This window comes from Mesocricetus auratus, unplaced genomic scaffold (assembly GCF_017639785.1).
Source record: "Mesocricetus auratus isolate SY011 unplaced genomic scaffold, BCM_Maur_2.0 Super-Scaffold_100011, whole genome shotgun sequence".
NCBI lineage: Eukaryota > Metazoa > Chordata > Mammalia > Rodentia > Cricetidae > Mesocricetus > Mesocricetus auratus.
The window spans coordinates 44,134,581-44,157,519 of NW_024429195.1; the positions used below are offsets into that span (position 1 = coordinate 44,134,581).

General features: G+C 44.5%; 1 pseudogene; it reads left to right on the plus strand.

Moving 5' to 3' along the window:
• The first annotated feature begins 9,331 nt into the window (after positions 1-9,331).
• Positions 9,332-12,725, plus strand: LOC121143355 (annotated as a pseudogene).
• Positions 12,726-22,939: the final 10,214 nt, after the last annotated feature.

Genomic DNA, 22,939 nt, shown 5'->3' on the forward strand with positions numbered 1-22,939 from the left:
TGCCACCAAGCTGCTTTTCCGTTTGCTAGCTTTTCGAGACAGGGTTTCTCTATGTAACAGCCCTGGATGCCCTGGAACTCACTCTGTATAGCACGCTGGCCTTGAACTCACAGAGATCCCTCTGCCTCTGCCTCCTGAGTCCTGGGATTAAAGGTGTGCACCACCACCCAGCCTTCCCTTTACTTTTTTAAAAAGACAGCTTCTTGCTATGAAGCTCTGGCTAGCACAACCAGCAGACCATGCTGGCCTTCAGTTTGCAATGACTCTTCCGTGTCTGCTCCCCGTGCTGGGATTACAGCTGTGTGCCACATAACACTGTCTTTGATCCATTTTCATCAAAGTTGGTTTTCATACTCGGTGAGACATGGGGGTCTAGTTTCATTTTTCTGCATATGGATATCTAATTTTACCAGTACCATTTACTGAAAATGTCCTTTCTCCAATGTATGTTCTTGACCTCTTTTCCAAAAACAAAACAAAACAAAAAACCAGTTGGCTATAAACAACATAGATGTTTCTGTGTTCTCAATTCCATTCCATTTAGAATTCTACTTTATGCACTCTCTGGCCACAGCCTATATATTTAGTCTCTCAAACAGAACACCCAAGAATACTAAAATGTGAATTAGAAGGAACTTGAAGAAGCATAGCTTTAAAAAAAAGAAGGAAGCCTATTTGCTACTGATGTGTTAATCTGCCAGTTAGTCTTACCGTGTCAAGACGTGTCTTCTTACACTTACGGACTAGATGGGCAGTCTGATAACACGGCAGTATTGTGTCACTTGAAAATCATACTTTAAAATTTTTGTTAATTTATTTTTAATTTAAAAATTATTTTTAAGCCGGGCGGTGGTGGTGCACGCCTTTAATCCCAGCACTCGGGAGGCAGAGAGAGGCGGATCTCTGTGAGTTCGAGACCAGGCTGGACCGACAGCCTCCAAAACAATACAGAGCAACCCTGTCTCATAAAAACCAAAAAAAAAAAATTATTTTAAGAGGAGGAGGGAGGGAGGCAGAAAAATTATGTTTAAATTTTAAAAAATTAATTTTCTCATGTTTATTTTATTTTTAAATTTAATTTTTAAAGACTTATTTTCAAAGAAGTTTGTGTATGTGTGTGTGCCTGCCTAAGTTTTTGTGTGCACCATGTCTGTGAAGAAGCACATGGAGGCCAGCAGAGGGCATCAGATTCCCTGGAAACGGGAGTTACAGGCAGATGTGAGCTACTGTGTGGTTCTGGAACCAAATCTGGTCCTCTGCAAAACCAGTCAATGGTCTTAACTACTCAGCCATATTTCCAATTTCATTAAAAACTTTAAAATTGCATTTATTTATTTACTCTGTACATGTGTGTTCCTTTGCCACGTCATGTGTGTGTGTGTGCGTGCGCGTGTGTGCGTGCGTGTGTGTATGTGTGTGTATGCGTGTGTATATGTGTGTGCATGTGTGCGTGCATGTGTGTGTATATGCGTGTGTGTATGTGTATATGTGTGTATATGCACATGTGTGTATATCTGTGTATATGCGTGTGTGTATGTGTGTATATGCGTGTGTGTAGGTGTGTATGTGCGTGTGTGCACGTGTGTGCACGTGTGTATGCGTGTGTGTGTGTGTGTGTGTGTGTGTGTGTGTGTGTGTGTGTGTGTGTGTGTAGGACAGCAGCTTTCAGGAGTGGGTTGTCTCCTACCATTCCAGTCTGGGAGGTTGAACTCATGTCCTTAGACTTGGTGGCAAGCACCCTTCCCTGCTGAGTCATTTCTCCATCCCCACACTCCCCACAAATTTTATTTTTCCAGTATATTAGAAGAGCGAGAAGAGACAAAAAGGTTTAGTAAATGAATAATCTAATTCCAAAAGTGGCCTCCCGATCTGGTTGCAAAGTGGCCAAAATGTCCTCTGCACAGAGCTGACTCACTTGAGAGACCTGGCAACTGTCACAAACTAGCTGCTTGCCCCAAGCCCCCTGCATCCTACTTGTGTAAGGTGCATTTTGTTGCTGACAGGATTCTCACTCCAACTATCAAGTCAAGAGTTTTCTTCTCTGGAACTGCCTGAGCCGCCTTCCCAGGACTGTTTTTGCTGTTGTTTGCTTCGTTCTTTGCTGCTCTCTTTGCAGATTTCTAGACTAAGCCCATCCTGAGACCTATACCAGTGCCTTGAGCTTCCAATCTTCCCGTGTCAGCTTCACTGCAGGCCAAGTCCTGTTCCTCGAGAATTTTAAATCAAAGTCACCAAACTGAGATTTAAAAATCAAACAGAGAGCTGGGCATGGGGGCACACGACTTTGATCCCAGCACACCAAAGGCAGAGGCAGGAAGATTTTTGTGAGTTTGAGGCTAACATAGTCTACAAAGTGAATTTCAGGATAGCCACAAAACTGTCTCGAAAAACCAAAACCAACAAACCAAACAGCTGGATGGTGATGCATACCTTCAATCCTAGCTCTCAGAAGGCAGTCACAGGATTCCAGTGAGTTCAAGGCCAGTGTGGTCTATCAATTTCCAGGCCAGCAGGGAGATCCCTGCACAAGGAAACCCTGCCTCAAAACAAGCAAAAATCTTACCAACAACAAAACAAAAAAATTAGAGCAATTAACAAAGTACTTTTAATACTCTGGAGTGTGCCCATGGGGAGTAAAAATGACCAGGAGGGAGAGTCCCTTACCCCTGAGGAGTGGTCCAGTGAAGACAGGCTGTTAGAGAAGGAAGCCATAAGAGACTTACTGCAAACTCAGCATAAAGAGAATCTCTTGGGAGCCAGGACCCGTTTACATATCAATCACCTAAGCAAGGGCTTTTGCAAGAGGGTTTATTCAGGCAATATAAAGAGGTCTTAAGTCTCAAATTTCCTCACCAAGGGCATGGTTGAAGGGGTGTTGATGGGGTAAAGAAACAGGGCCTTCTGAGTATCCACGCAGAAGTTATTTATCTTACAAGGGGCCTGGGTAGCCGCCTTTATGCCAAGGGCCACTGGGAGGCAGTATTGCCACTTTTTTGTTTCCGTTGCGATTTCCCTTCAAGCCTTAACACTATCTGACTGTACCATCTGGGAACTAATATCTAATCAGTCCCAAGCCTCTTTCCTGAAGATCCACAGACCAGGTCACCTATCACTTGGGTTTCTTTTTAGTTCGATTTCTAGCATTAGTTTGTGTGTTTTTAGCAGCTAGAAGCTGCTTTTTTAATCTTTATTTTATTTCTCACATTGTTTTAAAACTATTAATATTTTGGAGGCTCTGGGTAGGAGACTCATTACATTGCCTAGGTTGGTCCAACCTAACATCTTGGCCGTTGCAGTCTCCTAACCCTACTAGACTTTCTTTGATTTGTTCAGGAAGTCTGCAAGCAGTTAATGAATAAATGTGTAAACCTAGACTCAAGCGAGGCATACCTAGAGTACTGACTGGAAGAACACTGTCTCGGGGTGTGCCTATGAGGGTATGTAAAGAGAGCATCAATGAACGAACCGCTAGTCTGACTGGGAAGAGCCACCTTCCCTATGGGCAGGCATCGTCCAATCAGCTAGGGGACAGCACAGTAGAAAGGTGATTTTCTGTTTACTAACCCTGGAAAGCTTTAACTGTGTCCTCAAGGGCAGAAGGCTAGACTGTAGGCCTTTGCATTCTAGGAGCCAAACTATGTCTCACAGCAGTCTCTGACTGCCCCGAGAGTCAGGCAATCACATTCTGGTTCTGAAGACTTGGACTTGGACTGAGCCTCCCATTGGCATCCAGAGACTTCAGTTACAGACACTCAGTGGGGAGACTTCTCAACCAATGTCCCTGGTAATCCCCTCCCATATATCTGTATCTGTTAAGCCTGTTGGTTCTGCCTCTCCAAGGAAAACTATCACAATCTATGTTGGGCATGAAGGTAGGATCCGGTGAGAAAAAAGTTAATGACATAGTTGGTGTGACCAAGGAAGTGGGGTGTCCTCATAGGGACAACAGGCATAAACAAAGGTAATAAAGTGTTGTAGGTGTAGTTAGAAACTTCAAAACTTTTGTTAAACTTGTGTTATACATTTTTGTGTCTATTGCATACATTCAGGAGTCCAGAAGGCCAGAGATTCAGGGGGCCAGAAGTGGTCACCAGATCCTTTGGAACTCAAGTTTCAGGCAGTTGCGAACTGCCCAACATGGTTGCTGGGATCTGAACTTGGGACCTTTGGGAGAGCAGCAGGTGGTCCTAACCCCTGAGCCATATTCTCAACCCTCTATTGACACAGTTCCTTGCTGAAGGAATGTTTCCAGACCCGGCCGGTCCTACTGCAGCTGTTTCAGCCGGAAACAAACACACAAAGACTTACATTAATAAGGAAACTGTTGGTCAGTGACTTGGGTTTCTTATTTGGCTAGCTCTGTCTTAATTATTAACCCATTTCTATTAGTCTACATATTGCCACATGGTCTTGGCTTACCAGAGAACACCTGGTGCATCCTCTCTTCCCAGGTTCTACATGACATCTCTTAATCCCAGCACTTGGGAGGCAGAGGCAGGCGGATCTCTGTGAGTTCAAGACCAGCCTGGTCTACAAAGCGAGTTCCAGGACAGCCTCCAAAGCCACAGAGAAGAAAAAAAGTACAAAGGGCATGGTGTGATCAGGGATCTGCCTCTGCCAGTAGTTCAGTATGGACACAGTTCACAGGACAGCAAAGTGAGACGCAGGTCTGCATCCAAGCTAAGGACGGTGACATTAAAAGGTATTTATCCTTCACTTGTATTCAGCTTCATCAAAACAAAATAAGAATGGCAATCATGCCAATATTTGATGAGAAATTTTGGGAATGAGAATACTAACTGAAATGAGTAAATTTTTTGAAAAGGTGAAGGACTCTTACGCAAGTTAATTTCCTGTTCGGTAAGATCAGGACAAGAGACAGGAGAATGTGTTCTATGGACACAGGCCCATAATACCTACATGTCTCAAGGCCACATTCAGTTTAAACTTGATAATATTACAGCAAACTAGCAGAGTTTGCTTTTACAAAGGCTATATTTGTTTAATGAGAAAATTTTAGTTTAACCCTACAGGAATATTTCCCTTAAGCCCACAGCAAGTGATGGCCACAAAAGCCAACAAAACATTCATAATAGAACATTGCAAGTATTCTTTAATCTGTATCACAGGTTTAGTAGAGAAAACTGAGACTCTTAAAGCTTGCCTATAAATTAACATGCTAGACTTTATTGAGTAGTTATACCTTGGATCTAGCCATCTCCCTGCAGGTTGCCTAAAATAAAGGATCATTAGACTTAAACTGAAACACAATATGGGACTCTGCTCTTTTCAAAGAAATTTGGATTTCTCTGAAGACAGCGGGGGAGCCGTGCCGTTTTCTCCCTACGTTGCTTATGCTTTGCCTGCAGCTCATGATTCACAGCCTCCTGAGAGTCTAGGATGGTTCCTATCACCTCATTGCTGTGCTTGGTCACAGGAGAAACACAATCAGAACTGTGTTTTAGTAGTAAATTCTGGAGCCACAAGGCTGGCAAGTAGGGGAAAAAGCCAGTGGAGATGGCAATTTTAGATGCTGTGGCAGGAAGCAGATGACAAATCCTCATGACTAAACTAAGGCAGAAATCGGAGATGGAAGTGGCGGGATGGGCAACTTAAGGTGGCAGGATTAATACTGTTCATGTCGGGGAGAGGAGGAGGAAGGAAGGGATTAAAATGATTACCACACTGTGGATTAAGGGCAACTGGGGAGAAGGGGATTTTCTTGACCCTTGTAAGTACTGATAAGTGTGTTAAATATTTATTGAATAGATGTACAGATTGGGGATACATGTACAGACATAAAAACAGGAGGAAGACCAGATTTCCACAAATCATGATTACTTCAATTTTGAGCAGGTTGAGTTCAAGGTATTACTTAGATCAACCCTTAAAGTGCCTGTTGCTCTCCTTTGCCAGGCCTCCCCATGTCCGGTGGTATTAGTAGTGGATGCTGCATTTTGGGTGCACTCCATGTTTGCTGTCTGTTTTCTCTAGTAAGACCATGAATTCTAGGGCTGAGGTGTGCAGTTCAGTGGTAGTGCCTAGTATGTATGAGGTCTTGAGTTTGAGCCCAGCGCTTAAACAAATAAACCACTTAGATTCTGAGAGTTCAGACAGCGCAACCACTCTATAAGCCTCTATTTTTAATAGCAAGCACAGAGCCTACTTATAAAGTTAGATGGACCCAGGTGGCAGGGGTTCAGGATGACTTTAATTCCAGCACTCGGGAGGCAGAGGCAGGTGGATCTCTGTGAGTTTGAGACCAGCCTGGTCTACAGAGTGCCAGGACAGCCTCCAAAATAATGCAGAGAAACCCTGTTTTGAACCCCTCCCCCCAAAAAGTAACCAAAATCCAAGGACCTTCTACCTGTCTCGGAGTTCAGTAATGTGGGCCATGTAAAGATATTCCTTAAGGCTATTGCACCTGGTCCCTCCCAACACCAAGAAAGAAGCACGACGCTTAGTAAGTCTATTTTGATTTCATGGGCATCACGTTCCTCACCTGGCTGGTATACCAAGTGCCTCAGAAACGGCTAGTTTTGGATGGGGCCTGTGAGAGGAGAAAGTTCTTCAGCAGGTCCAGGCTGTGTTGCTGATTTTGTCATGTGATCCATCAGATCCTGAAGGTGGGCTTTAAAAGAGTCCACCAGACCCAAGATAAATGATAATTAGGTATTTATTAGGGAAGCACTTACACAAATAATAGTAAGTAACACCGCCTGCTCCAGAAGATGCATTCTCTGCCCTTAAGATACTCTCACTGCAGTCCAAGAGAGCAATCCAGCCCCTCCTGGGGGTCACTTCTGAATACTTGAAGCCACGCCCAAAGGGTGTGGCCACCACCGAAAGTTCCCTGGCAAAGCAAGATGCCTCTACAAGATCCACTAGTATTTTAGGTGTCAGTGTCATATAGGGATGCTGCTGGGAGCCCGTGGCAAGCCCCTCACAGCTGAATCAAAGCAGGACCCACGGGACTTTTGAGTGAGGTTCTGCTGTCACATGCAGACTTTTTTTTTTTTTCTGAGACAGGGTTTCTCTGTGTAGTCCTGGCTGTCCTGGAACTCACTCTATAGACCAAGCTGGCCTCTAACTTAGAGTTCCGCCTGCCTCTGCCTCCCAAGTGCTGAGACTAAGGGTGTGTACCACTACCACCCGGCTATAAGTATTCTTTTATAAGTGGATAAGGGTTGGGAAAAGAAGGGAGTACTGAGAGAAACATACACAGAGGCTATGCAAACCCTGCACCTCTGGACACAATAGCCAGTCATTTGTTCCAGCTACATGGGAGGCTGAGAATCACGTGAGCCCAGGTGATCAAGGCTAGCTGGGGCAACATAGTATGGTCACTGAAAAGCCAGAAAAACCTGTCCTCTCCGGCATACTAAAAACTGCTTGCTAGGATTAAAGGTAGGCTATAAGAAAGAATATGGCAAAACCGGGTGTGTTGGTGCACACCTTTAATACTAGCACCCAGGGGGCAGAGGCAGGCCGACCTCTGTGAGTTCAAAGCCAGCCTGATATACATAGTGAGTTCCAGGACAGCCAGAGCTACATAAAGAGATTCTGTCAACAGAGAGAGACAGACAGATACACAGAGAGCCAGAGAGAGAGAGAGAGAGAGAGAGAGAGAGAGAGAGAGAGAGAGAGAGAGAGAGAGAGAGAGAGAGAGAGAGAGAGAATGAACTAAGAGGGAGGAGGTTAGGGGCTGTAGTGGGGGAACCTTTATGATGAACTAAGAAACCTGAATTGTGCAGAGTCCCTCCTGCAGGCGTCGTGGGGGGAGGCCTTATCAGGTCTCTGCACGTCCACACTTATCTTTGGCCTCCATTCATAGTGATTATAATGTTTAGCCAACACTTACAAGACTGGCAAAAAATGGTGAGCAGTTCACCAGAACTCCATGTAGAAACAGGCAACTGGGAACACTAATCTTTCCCTTTCTTTTTTACAATTGTTTTGTAAATTGTTAGCCGGTAAAGCAATACGCTGCCACATAACATTTTCGTTTCCATACACACATCTTCAGACTTTGCTACTTGCCCCCCTTCCCCTTCCTTACCACCTTTTGCTTTCATGTCACATGTGTTTTCTTATCTTTTCTGAAACAGGGTCTCGTGTAACCTCAAACTTTCTATGTAGCAATTGAGGGTGACTTCAAATGTCTGATTCTCCTGCCTCTATGTTGTGGAATTTCTGTCCATTTAGCCAATGACTTTTGGGGCTGCAAGCCTTAGGGCGTGGTCTTGTCTTCATGTGTGACTGCTTAAGAGCTGAGGGAGAGGGGTTTGTCCCTCCCTCCCTCTGTTTCTCCTTCTCTTTCTCCCTCTCTCTCCCTCCTCCCACCCCCTTGGAGCCAGAGCAAGGAGCGGTTGGTCCCCATCTTCCCTAGGCAGAATGGCAGGACACAGCATCTGGCATCTGATCTGTTCTCTATCAGTGAGTGTTTATCCCCATTTTATACCTAAATAAATTCTTGAGACCCTTTAACAGTCTCTAGTGGGTTCACGTAACTCCTCTACCTCCAGAGAGCTGGCATTTTGGCTTGTGCCACCGCACTTGGTTTAAAAGGTATTGCGCATGTAACTCAAGACCTAATTCATGCTAAGTAGACAATCTACCAACGGAGACACATCCCAGTCAGTGAGATCAATTTCAGCAGTAATGCAGATTAGTCTGTATTTACAAATTGCTTTGCATGTAATATCTCACACAAAGTATTGGGTCTTCTAACTGATTTCCCCACAAATCAATTCCCATTTAATCTACCCTCAGCTGCCACTGTAAGATCCTTAATTTTTTTAAACCTTTATTTTATGTGTATAGATGTTTTGCCTGCATGCAAGCATGAAGGTGTCTGTGCACCATGTGATGCAGTACCCTCAGAGAACAGAAGGGGAAGTTGGATCCGATCCCCTGGGACTGGGTTACAAATGGTTGTGGGCTGACATGTGGGTGCTGGGAATTAAATCTGGTACACTAGAAAAATAATCCGTACCTTAACAGCTGAGCCTCCTCTCCAGCCTCCCTTCCATGCTTGGTTTTTTTTTTTTTTTGAGACAAATCTAGGAGTCTTTATTGGCAGCACACATAATTTTTTTTCTTCTTTCTTAGATAGTGGCTCACATAGCCAAGGATAGCCTAAAGCTTGGCATATAGCTAATGCTCTGGCCTCCACCTTCCTGGAACTGGAACCATAGGCATATGGGTATATAACTTCTGTTAAGATTCTCTCTGTTTTTCTTACTGGCAATCAAGCCCCAGGTTGGTGTAAACTCTTCTGCTAAACTATATATATCCAAAGCTATTTGCATGACAAAAATCTATTCTCTTTCTATTCAAGGTGTCCCTCATGGCCCTTTACCATCTTCTGTGTTGGTACCGTGAGAGACAGGTGGTGAGCCATCTCCAAGACAAGTATGTCTTCATCACGGGCTGTGACTCCGGCTTTGGGAACCTGCTGGCCAGACAGCTGGACAGGAGAGGCATGAGGGTGCTGGCTGCATGTCTGACGGAGAAGGGAGCCGAGGAGCTGAGGAGCAAGACGTCAGCCAGGCTGGGGACAGTGATCCTTGATGTCACCAAGACAGAGAGTGTTGTGGCAGCCACTCAGTGGGTGAAGGAACGAGTTGGGAACAGAGGTACAAAGAAATATTTTCATTTTCAATATGTTTAGGCAGGAATATTCAAAGTTGTATAGTGTATACATGCCAAAAACAGGTTTCAAAACACTTTGTCACTTGAAGAACTGTCACTTTTCTTTCTTCCTTTAAAAAATTCAATATAGTGATTTTTATCTATTTTCATTTTAAAATTCATTCTTTGATAATTTCATGCAGTATATATTTTGTCATATTATTATTTTGTCTCCCCCAACTCCTCCCAGTCCCTCCCTCAATCCAATTTCTCTTTTTTTTTTTTTTTTTTTTTTTTTTTTTTTGGTTTTTCGAGACAGGGTTTCTCTGTGGCTTTGGAGGCTGTCCTGGAACTCGCTCTGTAGTCCAGGCTGGTCTCGAACTCACAGAGATCTGCCTGCCTCTGCCTCCCGAGTGCTGGGATTAAAGGCGTGTGCCACCAACACCCGGCCCCCCAATCCAATTTCATGTGCCCCCCTTCTCCTTATTGTGCAGACATTGGTTCAGCTTGAGCTTGGGAAGTCTTGTGCGTGCTGTCACAGTCTCTCTTAAAAAGGCTATTTGTTAAAAGGTCACTAGTATGTTTGGATCATCTTCCTGCCTCTTCCAACTCTTCCCAGATCCACCTGTCCTTCCCTACTTTGTGTCTTCTTCTCCCTTTTCTGCCACCATTGAGTCCAGTTTGTACTGCCCACCCATATGTTTGTGTACGTGTAGCCTTCCAGTACAGTGAGGTCAATTTGCCAGTAGCTAACAATTGCCAGGACTCCTAGGCTGTGGGTACGACTTTGTGCCTGTCTCTTCTCTCCGTGTAGGAATTTTGTCGGGTTGAATTTGCACAGATCTTGTGTATGTTGTCACCACAGCTGCAGCCTTCCTTTTGTGTCCTGAATACGCTGTTTCCTTGTACTCATCCATTGCCTCTGGTTCTTATACCGTTCTATGATGCAGCTGGAGTATGATACGGATGTCTCATTTAAATCTGGGCATTTTAAAGTCTCATTCTCTGTACTTTGATCAGTTATTGGGTCTCTGTGTTCATCACCATGGAAACTTCTCTGATGAGGTTGGGCAGTGCATTAGTCTATGGGTATAATGATAAGCTATTAGGAATCATTTTAGCACTATGCCTATTTATCAGAATAAGAGCAGTAGGCTTTCTCCTAGCACCTATGGCCTGTCTAGGCACATGTTTTATTCCTGGTAATGGTGCCAGGTAAGGGATTCAGAAAGTGGTTGGTTACTGCCATGATATTTGTGCCACTTTTCCTCAGTGAGCAAGTCTTGACAGACCAGTCACTATTATAGTTCACAGGGTTTGTGGCTAGGCAAGATTGATGATTAATTTTCTTCTATAGCACAGCACTTTAAAACTGCCAGTAGAGATGAAGCTTCTAGGCCATTTCCCGCTTCATTCCGCCATGTTCTATGACTCAAGTACTGGTTTCCAGCAACCTAGACTTACTGTCATGTGAGACTTTCTAGATGCATATGGCCTGATAACCCTAAATCAAGGTGTCATGACCTTTGGTAGCGTCTCATTTCCTTGAAAATGTTTGCATATTACACAGAAATGTTATATGGAAAAATGAACTCCATACACTTATAGACAAACTTCTAAATTTTCTTCTAAAAATTTTAATTGTTTTACTGTTATGGGTGTTTTCCCTTCATGGCTGTCTGTGTACCACTTATGCCTGATGCCCATGGAAGCTTGGAGAAGTCTTGGAACTAGAGTGACAGAGTTGTAAACATCCATGTGGGTGCTGGGAATTGAATCCAGGTTCTCTGGAAGAGCAGTCAGTTAAGAAACTACTGAGCCACCTCTCCAGGCCCCAAGAAACAATTCTTTATGTTCAAGAGAATTCTTAGATTTCACTTCTTCTTTGAGACAGTGCTTCATGAAACCCGGGCTGTGACTATAAGCTTGTGCAAGTATACTTGACTTCCCTGACCAAAGTTTTTGTTCCACACTCTCCACTACTGAACTTCATTTCTTTAGTTGTTCTTCCAGAAAGTTTAATTACTTCTCTAACTTATCAAGTACAATTTTTTCCTTTAAATATATATTATTTATTGGACCGTGGTGGCACATGCCCTTAATCCCAGCACTCGGGAGGCAGAGGCAGGGGGATCTGTGAGTTCGAGGCCAGCATGGTCTACAAAGCAAGTTCCAGGACAGCCAGGGCTACACAGAGAACCCCTGTCTTGAACCCCCAATATACATATGTATATATTATTTGTTATTATCGTATGGGGCATTCTCATGCCGTGGTGTGCACGCGGGGATTAGAGAACTACTTTATGGCACCTATTCTCTCCTTCCATCCTTTTGTTTTGTTTGCTTGCTTTTTAAAACAGGGTTTCTCTGTATTGTTTTGGAGCCTATCCCGGTACTCGATTTGTAGACTAGGCTGGCCTGGAACTCACAGAGATCCATCTGCTTCTGCCGAGTGCTGGGATTAAAGGTGTGCACCACCAACGCCCGGCCTCTCCTTCCATCTTTACAAGAGTTCCAGGGATAAAACTCAGGGCACCAAGGCTTTCTTGGCAAGTACTTCACCTACTGAGCTGTGTTATCAGCCCAAGGTTTTTCTTGTCATATATATATTTCCAGACATAGGAGTTCACAGTTGTAGTTGCAGCACTTGGAAGGTTCAAAGAGGAGGATCATTAGTTGTAGGTCAGCCTGGGATGCGGAAGGAGATCTTGTCTCAATTCTACTTTTCTCCAACATTTTTAGTTGTTTATTAGCAGGAAAACTGGCCAACGTAAGTGATTACTATTTCTATCAGAAATCCAAGTCTTGCTTTCCACATTCTGTCCTTTTAGGACTCTGGGGTTTGGTTAATAATGCAGCCATTCCTCCAGTATTTTCCTACCTTTAGTGGTTACAACCTGAGGACTCTGTGGCTGTTTTTCAAGTGAACCTCATTGGTTTGTCCCAGGTGACTCTGAGCATGCTTTCCTTGGTGAAGAAGGCTCGGGGCAGGATTGTCAACGTCTCCAGTATTTTGGGGAGACTTTTTTTTTTGAGGATTCTACAGTTGCTCCAAGTATGGAGTTGAAGCGTTTTCAGATATACTAATGTAACTAACGCTACTACAATAAAATCAAAAGTCCCAAATATTTCACTGCTGCAGACATTGAACTTTGTCCTTTCACAGAGTACCTGTTTCGTCACTCCTTATATCTTTTCTGTTGTTGTTTGATACAGGATCTCACTCTGTAACCCAGTCTGGCCTGGATCTCACTATATGGGTCTTGTTAGTCTCAAGCTAAGACCCTTCTCCCATCTTGGCTTCCTACATGCTGATATTACAGACATGAGCCACCTAAAACCCTTTGTTGTTGTTTTGAATCAGGGACAGGTAGCCTTGACTGGCCTCTGTCTTGCTTTCATGTAGCTGAGGGCTGGCTTTGAACTCTTGAGCATCCTGTTCCAACTTTCCCCATGAAGTTTTCCTCATGTTATTACCTAAATTGGGACACTTTCGGAAGAGAAGCAAACCAGTATGAAGGGCTTACAGAGGGATGCCAGCTATAGACTAGTATTGCCCTAGATAAGTTGGTGATTAAATTACATCATACAAACCATTTGTCTCCTTATGTGCTTCATATTAGAATTCCTACAGAAATGCCATTATGAAAAATGAATCTAGTTGTTAAGAGTTCCATATTTGTTTATAGTTCTGATATTAGACAGTCAAAATACTTCTTTTGAAGGTCAATTCCTTTTCCAATCACTGTGTTTTAAATTATTTGTTTTGAAACACACTTGTGTTCATGTATTTCCTTAAGTGATTTGCTCCCCACACCACAGGCTGGTGATTTAACTTTTTTATTAAACATCATCAGGGCTCTGAAGTACAACCTAGATTATTCTGGAGCAAACCTTAGACTTCATCCATCCTAAGGACTTTAAAATTTGAGGACGGAGTTTCTCCTTCCACTATGTGAATGCCAGAGATCAAACTAAGATTGTCAGGCTCGGTAGCAAATGTCCTTACCTGCCAAGCCATCTCACTGGCATCATAAAATATATGAATTTATAAATACATATATATTTAACACATTTATATATTTAAAATAGAGTATTTTTGTTGTTTGTTTTTCAAGACAGGGTTTCTCTGTGTAACAGACCTGGCTGTCCTGGAACTCACTCTGTAGACCAAGCTGGCCTCGAACTCTCAGAGATTCGCCTGCCTCTGCCTCCTGAGTGCAGGCATTAAAGGCATGCATCATCACTGCCTCCCCCCTCCACCCCCGAGTCTAATCAGTGCGGTCTGTATGTGTAAGGGTGTGAAGTCATCCATTGGAGCATGAACAACCTACCAGGGGTCACATCCCTAAATAAAAATTACTTTTCCTCCTCCAGCAGCAATCAGTTGCCGATAGCTCCTCAGCTAGGGTGGAGCCTCATGAGCCCCTTCCCCATGCATGCTGGAATTTTGCAGGACTTGATCTTGGGCAGGGAACCAGGAGATCGCACTTCAAGGCACTCATTCCCAGCTTTTACGTCCTTTCTGCCTCCTCTTCTGCAGTGTCTCCTGAGCCATGGTGGCATCAAGTTATAGTAGGTAGCCAAGAGCAATGACAATGACCTGGGGTGTTTCGAGGGACTCTGGAGCCACCCTGATCAGTAACTTGCAGGGAGGCATTCCATGCATGGCACTAAGATTGGGGGTGGTAGGGGTAGGGGGAGACGATGACAGGGTCTTACTATGTAGTAATGCATGTATATTTGTACATGTGCTAAGATAATCATTTGCTAAACCGGGCGGTGGTGTCGGACACCTTAATCCCAGCACTCGGGAGGCAAAGGCAGATCTCTGTGAGTTCAAGGCTGCCTGGTCTACAAAGCTACACTGAAAAACCCTGTCTCGAAAAAACCAAGAGAGAGAGAGAGAGAGAGAGAGAGAGAGAGAGAGAGAGAGAGAGAGAGAGAGAGAGAATCATTTGCTGTAAACAGCACGTTGCTTCAATACATTGAATGCAACCTTACACGAGGAGTGTACACCCCACATGTTGAACTCAGCACGTGGGTAGTGCTTGTTAGCACTGGTTTGTTATCTGGGTTGGATCTGTTGTGTGATGTTTTACCCTTTTGTCTTTTTGGGGGCCACCACCCAGCTCCCAAATAAATCACACACGGAGGCTTATTCTTAGTTAGGAATGCCAGGCCTTAGCTTGGCTTGTTTCTTTCCAGCTTTTCTTATATCATCCCACCTACCTTTGGCCTCGGGTCTTTTTTATCCTTCTCTGTTCCTGTATACCCTTTCTTTCCTTCTTACTCCGTGTTTGACTGTGTAGCTGGGTGGCTGACCCTGAAGCCCTCCCCCGCCTCTCTCATTACTTAGAAGTCCTGGTGCTTTTCCTCGTCCCTTTATAAACCTTCTCCACCTGGCTCCTCCCTGCAACTTTCCTGTCATCTGTTGCTGATACAACCTCCTGACCGCATGTGAATTCTGTTTAATCAAGTACATCTTTGCACCATTAAACAAATGTTTCAGAGCATAAACAAAAGTAACATGCCTTAAAATAATATTCTACAGTATGGAGCCAGTGACTTCATCCCTTGTTAAATACTGTTGGAAAAAATTTTTTTCAAGACAGGGTTTCTCTGTAGCTTTGGAGGCTGTCCTGGAACTCACTCTGTAGACCAGGCTGACCTCAAACTCACAGAGATCCGCCTGCCTCTGCCTCCCAAGTGCTGGGATTAATGGTGTGTGCCACCAACGCCCGGCTGTTGGAAATTTTTATAAAGTTTCCCTCATTCCTTTCCCGTGTGATACTTTCTGTGCTATTCAGTAAAAGAGAGTGAATTCTTTCGTAAGAGGCTACGCACAGAGACAAATCCACAGGACAGCCTTCAGGCAGCCACAGGTTCAGGCTGAACCACAGAAAGAAGAAGAGTGAGGTAGAGAGCTGACATCTGGGATTGCTCTTGGTCAAATGACATGGGGGGCCGGGGAAGTGCTTTATTAATTTCTGTCCTTAATGCAACACCAACGCGTTATTGGAGACTCTGAGTTTAGTATTAATGAGCTCAAATGACTGAAGTTAGTGAATTGTTTTGGCAAAACTTCCAAGTGGTCAACTTCTTATCTACATGTAAAGTTGTGTCTGTGATACAGAAAAGGGACTTTCACTTTGCCTAGCCACATCTCAAGTTCCTGAACACAAAATCCTGCTTCCTTAGGCTCCTGAGTAACTGGGAGTATCACTGGTTTGTACTACCAAGCCTGGCTTGTCTAAGATAAAGTTTAAAAAAAGATGGAGTAGCACATATAGCACAAAAACTCTAAAAAATAGGAACAGGTATATGCAGATACAGATACACATGTCATAGACAAGTATGTGTGAGAGAAATCTCCATGTCCTTTGACACAAGTATGTGGTGTCTTCAGCAACAAGGTCTTTCTATCAAGTTCCTGAGGGTAGGTAACGAAGAGCAATGCTTGGGATGGAGTCCAAGGGACCCTGCTGACCAACGATTGGACCCAAACCTATCATTGAGTTGATAGTTCCTGGGGTATGGGAGGGGTATTCTACCACCCCACTGTAGGGTAAGACTGTTAACTCCCTTTATAAATGTATACACACACACACACACTATATGCAGACACCACACGCACCATAAACATATAAACACACATATATCACACATACACATACATACACCACACACACACACACCACATATACATCCCCCACACCACACATAGACACCATACACACACACTGTGGTGCCTGCGCCATGAGCAAGTCTAATTAATGTATTGGGCGAAAGCCTGGGGATTTAAATGAAAGACAAGACGTCCGGCCATTTGTGCTGAGAGAATCCATATGTGTATGTCTGTGTGTTTATTGCAGGGAGGGAGCAGCCTTTTTGTTTGTTTGTTTGTTTGTTTTTTGTTTTTATGAGACAGGGTTTCTCTGTATTGTTTTGGAGGCTGTCGATCCAGCCCGGCCTCGAAGTCACAGAGATCTGCCTGCCTCTGCCTCCCGAGTACTGGGATTAAAGGCGTGCGCCACCACCGCCCAGCATGGGAGCAGCCTTATATACAGACTTACAGCACAGTGGAGAAACCCCAGGTGTAAGAGTTTGTTTTCATAATTAGAGGTTGATGCCAGTGGGGCAAGGCTGGGGCTGTAGCCAGGACTAGAAAACAGGATGCACCTGTGGTTATTGACGGACAAGCAACTCACAGAGACTTCGTGGGTGCTGGGGCCCGACAACACACATACACACACCACACACACCACACACACACATCACACAGATGCAACACACATGTAAACACACACATGCAAATACATACACATCACACACACCACAGACATACATATACACATCACACACATACACACATACGTACATACACACACACCACACACATCACACAGATGCACACATACACATGCATACACACACACATTCAGACAGACACACACCACACACATACACTCACCACACATATGCATACACACACGTTCAGACACACATACCACACCACACACACACATTACACATATCACACACCACATGCGACACCACACACACCACACACACAAACACACATAAGCACATAAACGCACATCACACCGGTATGGCTCTTTCAAAGATCCCTGCTGTTATCCCACCTTATCCTCCCCCCTCTGCCCCAGCATTTATTTATTTTTAACATCAACACGGCCATATCAACTTTACAGATTATATCAATGAAAAGTTGGTAATTTTTGACAGATACGGGTTCAAATTTGATTGTTCACAGTTTACTTAAAAGCAAACGCCTAAGTCCAAGTACATGCCACCACTACATATTTGTTTTATTCAAGACAACGCTGTGTGTAGCCATGGCCATCCTGGAACTCTCTCTGTAGACCAGGCTGGCCTTGAACTCACAGAGATCTGCCTGCCCCGCCTCCCAAGTGCTAGGGTTAAGTCTCTTTAAGGAGAGCCAGGCTCCTCCGTCTTGCACTTGCCTTATAATCTACAGAAAACCAAGTCTGCAAACGAGTTTACTAAGTCTGCAGCAGACTCCCACCTCTGCACACCTCAGTTTTAGGAGGAAGGACGGCATATTTTATTACAAGGACAAAACATCCACGCTGTGGCTCTGAGAACACTCTTCACTCTTTGTGCCTTGTGATTGTTTGTCGTTAGGTGTAGGAGCTGTCGTGAGAATAAAGTTTTCTGCAACTTTATCGGCCTGATTTTAAAAGTTTTTCCTAGATGATGTGTACCATGGTGACGGCTCAAGTTATAAAAGTTTAAGAGGCCTGGGGAAGTCTGAGACAGGCGTGATGATTTCAGAAGCTCGAGTTATGGAGGGACAGCTGATGTCCCACTTAGCCGTCATTATTCACCATCTGGCTGTGCAGTTACAATAGTGCCATTATTTGTCTGCTGCAAGTCGCTCTCAAGGGGGCTCCAAGAGAGATTGTTTCTTGAACAGAATAGTTGCTTAATAAATATTCATTGGATTTGGAAGCGGAGGTCGTCATTTACGATCCCGTCAACACGAAGACTAGCTCATTGGGATGTGCTGCAGGTTTCTGGTGTGGGTGGAAGCCGTGGAAGGACGATGGTTTTATGTGGTGCATTCAGGACGCAGCGGCAGCGGGTAAAAAGTACCTGGGACGACTCTGATGCGATTTTACAGTGAAGTTCTGTAGCACATCTTCAGTCTAGACCCAAGGAAAACTGATGTCTCCTACATACTTCTTAGATCATTTCATTTTAAATTTTATTTTAAAATTAGCAATAAGTTTTGTTTTCTTTTTGTTTTTCAAGACAGGGTTTCTCTGTGTAGCTCTGGCTGTCCTGGAACTCGCTCTGTAGACCAGGCTGGCCTCGAACTCAGAGATCCACCTGCCTCTGCCTCCCAAGTGCCAGCATTGAAGGTGTGTGTCACCACCACTGGCTTTAATGATACATTTTATTACAGAGAAAGATTATCTATCTGGAGGGGGACTCTATTTTTGTGGCTGTAGGGAAACTGCCACCCATGCTGGGTGAAGAGTTTCTAGTAAGATAGTCTTGGGCTCATCCATGCTTCTATAAGTGACCCCTCACCATACTCCCTAAGTCAGTCAAGAAACTCATTGACTCTGCAGGTTGAACTTGGGTGGGATTGCGTTTGGGTTTGCCAGCTGAGGTCTTGAAGGACATAATGTCTTGTAAGGATGTCGTTCGCATCTCCCCAGGGAAGGGATTCTCAGAACAACTGCTTTAGTCTCTTCACTCTCAAAGGAAGCAAGCAAGAGACAGACAGGAAAGAATTCAAGATGGCGTGGTTAGCTATGCAGTAGGCAATGGCTCAGGCTGGGCAGAGCACACAGGGAGTGTAGGCAATGTCTACCCTATTCCAGTTCTCTGGCCGGTGGGAAGTTTGTAGCCGTGTAGGAAATCAGAACCTGCTATGGCACACCACATACATTCCTCCATATGTGTATGTGATTCTAATTTCGAAGTTGGAAAGAGTCCCTGGTAGGCGTTGACCTGCGTCTGCCTGAGTGAGGTTTGACATGGCGATGGCATCCTCGAGGCTGAGAGGAGCTAAAGCCAAACTTCAGAGCGTGGAACAGATCTGGGGTGAGTCGACAATGGACTTAAGCTGCCAAACTAAGGCTGAGAAAGAGAGGCTGGCAGTGGTGCCGAGTCCTGGCAGTGGGGGAGGTCTGTAGCTTTAAGAGGGGTTGGGGGCCTCCTGACTGAGAACACAGGGCCAATGCTCCATGGGCACCTTTACCCAGGCTTCCCCCTGCTCTCGAGGCACAACCTTGTCCTAAAGAGCAAGGTCCTCTCCTCTTTGCAATTGCCAGCCCATCCTTTCGCACCTTTGAACAGTTTTGTGGAGCCGGCACCACGAGCAAGTCTAACATATCAGGCGAAAGCCTGGAGATTTAAATAAAAGACGAGTCATCCGGCCATTTGTGCTAAGAGAAGGCGTGAGCCACCTTTATTGCAAGGAGGGAGCAGCCTCATATACAGACTTACAGCACAGTGGAGAAACCCCAGGTGTAATAGTCCGTGTTTTCTTCTTGCTAGATGTTGATGCCAGTGGGGCAAGGCCGGGCTGAAGCCAGGACTAGAGAACAGGATGCAGCTGTGGCTATCGGCTGACAAATGCACAGAGGTCCATGGGGGCCCAACACAGTTTCCTCTTTAACTGTTTATTTTGAGAGAGGGTCTTATGTGTCTTCAAACCTGTTTGGACCTCTTGCCTCTACCTCTAACTCCATGTCGGGATTAAGGTGTGGACCACTACACTAGGCTTATGCAGGGCTGGGGATTTGACCCAGGGTTTCAGGAATGCTAGGCAAGCAGTGTACCATCTGAGCGACATTCCTAGCTCTTTCTAAAGACTTGTGTGATTTTTCTTTATTTAATAATTTTGTCTAGAGTGTTCTGCCTGCATGTGTGCCTGCACGCCAGAAGAGGGTGCCAGATCTCATTACTGATGGTTCTGAGCCACCACGTGGTTGCTGGGAATTGAACTCAGGACCTCTGGAAGAGCACACAGTGCTCTTAACCTCTGAACCATCTTTCCAGCCCCTTATTTGACTTTTCTAACCCAAACTTCTTTCCTAGTTTGCTTCCCATGGAACTCACATCTGTACCACACATCTAGACACTGGGCTAGGATTAAAGCTGTTCAAGGATTATCGTGGGAACCTTCTAGCCCAGGGGTCTGTCGGCTAACCCAGACACAGGTTTTCTACATGCTAGCAGCATGTATCTGTTGTTCCCAGCACATCCTCCAACCCCTTGTGCTGAGATCAGCTCTGACTCTGGCTGTTCAGCTGTTTCTGCCTAGGGCTTCTCAGGTGTAAACCCTTTTGATCTTTAATTTGTGTGGTTCTGAATCCACATGGTGGATGACTGTTCAGTATGATTAAACCTCAAATTCTAAGAGTCATTGGAAAAAAATTTTTTGGAAGATTATTATTGGTTAATGTAGGCCATTTTGTTTGATGTCATCTGTTGACTCGTGTGCTCTGAGGCAAAGGTTAGATCCTCTGAGTTAACCATGGGTTCACTTCCAAAAAATCTATCCCCTTGAGAAGTTAGGGTCCTCACAAAGTCACCCAGTTCCTCTGTCCACGGCTTTCCATGGATGCTGGTTCTAACTCTTATCAGTTTCCAGAAATTCAACAGCTGAGAGTTTTCTGTAAGTGCAAACACAGACAAATCAAAGAAACTCATTAAGACACCTGGATAGGTGATAAATTCAGAGACGGAGGGAGGACTCCTGGGACAGGCTTTTGACAGAATGGTGATTGTGTTTCTTATAAATAAATACAACAACATTTGATGGCAGGTCGGGGAACACTTTGCCTCACCTCGATAGTAAAAGCACAGTCGTAGTTCTTGTTAAAATGAGATGAAGAAAGCAGGGTTGGAGAAGAGTGAGCAAAAAGAATACAGTGACCTCTGACTGCAGACTGGGAGGCCGGGCCGGCAACTAACTAACAGTAAGAATATTGAATGATGCATTCTAGCTACGTCCTACTTTTTTTTTTTTTTTAGAGAAATAGAATTCTTTTTCCTAGATTAGGGTGAGTATAGGAAATGACTTTCACAAAAGATTTGGATCATCAACTTCCATCTATGCTCTCAGGTGCAGGGTTCTCGAGTATGCGATGAAGAGAGGGAGGGGCAGAGGTAGGAATCTTCCATTTCAGGATTATTAAGTGGTGGGTTAAGACTGAGATCATGTTCTAGGTGACTGGAAATAAGAACTTCTAGAGTTGGGGTTAAATAAACAAAGCGAAGCAAAGAGTGGAGTTGAGCAGGGTGTGTCCTCCAATCAGCTGTCTTCAATCAGAGCAGCTTAGAGTTTTGGTGTGAAATCTGAGTTCTCTCTATAATCAGCAGTCTGTGTGAATTCAAGTAGAGCAGGAATTTCAATACTTGGCCAAAGAGAGAGTTAAGAGGATTATCCACCTCAGAATGTGAGAATGGAGGGTGCCTTGGAAGGATTTGTTTGTTTTGTGTAAGAGTGAGGTCCCCAGGAGATCACAGGGGACGGTTGTGGGGAGTCTCTCTGGGAGTTGCTTCTCTGGGATAGCATAGATCTGCAAGCTCAGGGTGTGATGTCTCCACAGCTTTATCCTGGAAAAATGAATCCAAGTGCTGAGATCTTAGTGGTGGTGGAGGCGGTGAGGAGGACCCTGTCAGGTCCTGGCCCACAGGCTGGTGGGTTCAAAGGTTGGGGTTTTGACTAGACTCACTCTTTGCACTGATTTTGAGAGGTATAATTCAGAGGGAGACTTTGGTAGGAGTTTATCTGCAGTTTAGTGAAATTCCAGGTGTGGGAGGAAGCCGAGATTTAATCATTTAGGATTGTAGAAAGCAGAAAAAAAATGTCTAAAGGGCTGTGTTAGGCAGTGTTTGATTGCTCTGAAGAGACACCATGTCCAATGCAACTCATAAAAGAAAGCATTTAACTGGGAGCTGGTGTACAGTTTCAAACACTTAGTCTACTTAATCATCATGGAGGGGAGCATGGCGGTATTCGTGCCATTAAACCAGTAGCTGAGAGCTACATCCTGATCTGTAGCTTGAGAGAGAGAACTGGGCCTAGCATAGGCTTTTGAAACCTCCAAGCTTACCCCTATTACACACTTCTTAGCAAGGCCCCACCTCCTAATCCTTCTCAAATATTGCCATCACCTGATGACTTAAGCATTCAACTATGAGGGCCTGTGGGGGCCTTTCTTATTCGACTGGGCCATTGTTGCAGGGGTTTTGACTACAATGGGACTCGAGGGAACAGGGTGTCTCTTCCTAGAATTCTCTGGTAGCCCCTCCTATACTTCCTGCCTGGCTATTGGCCAATCAACACTCATTCATCATCCAATAAGAGAAACATATGTTTGTTGTGCCCAAGTTGCAAAGTCCCCAGAGGCCACCAGGAAGACAGATCCACTAAACTGTAAAAGCAAGGTTTTAATTGTTCATCCACCCATGACGGGGCCCTGTCTAGCAAGCTGATGCAGCAGCCTCCAGAGGGACTGAAGTTCTGTCTACTGCTAGGTTTTAAAGGCAAAAGTTACAGGATTACATCAGTAGGTACGGGTTGGTTTCTGATTGGTTGACATTTGGGAACAATTAGGAGCATTTCTCAAAGTCATATTTTGGCATGAAATACCTGTGTACCAATTATTTTTATTGGTCAGTGCTGAGAGGGAACATTCTGTGGTTTCTGTGGTATTGTCTTGTTACTTGCAGGTGGCCTGTTTCACATAGACACCAATAGTTTCCAGAACTATATCCTGGAGACCACAGGGGAGGT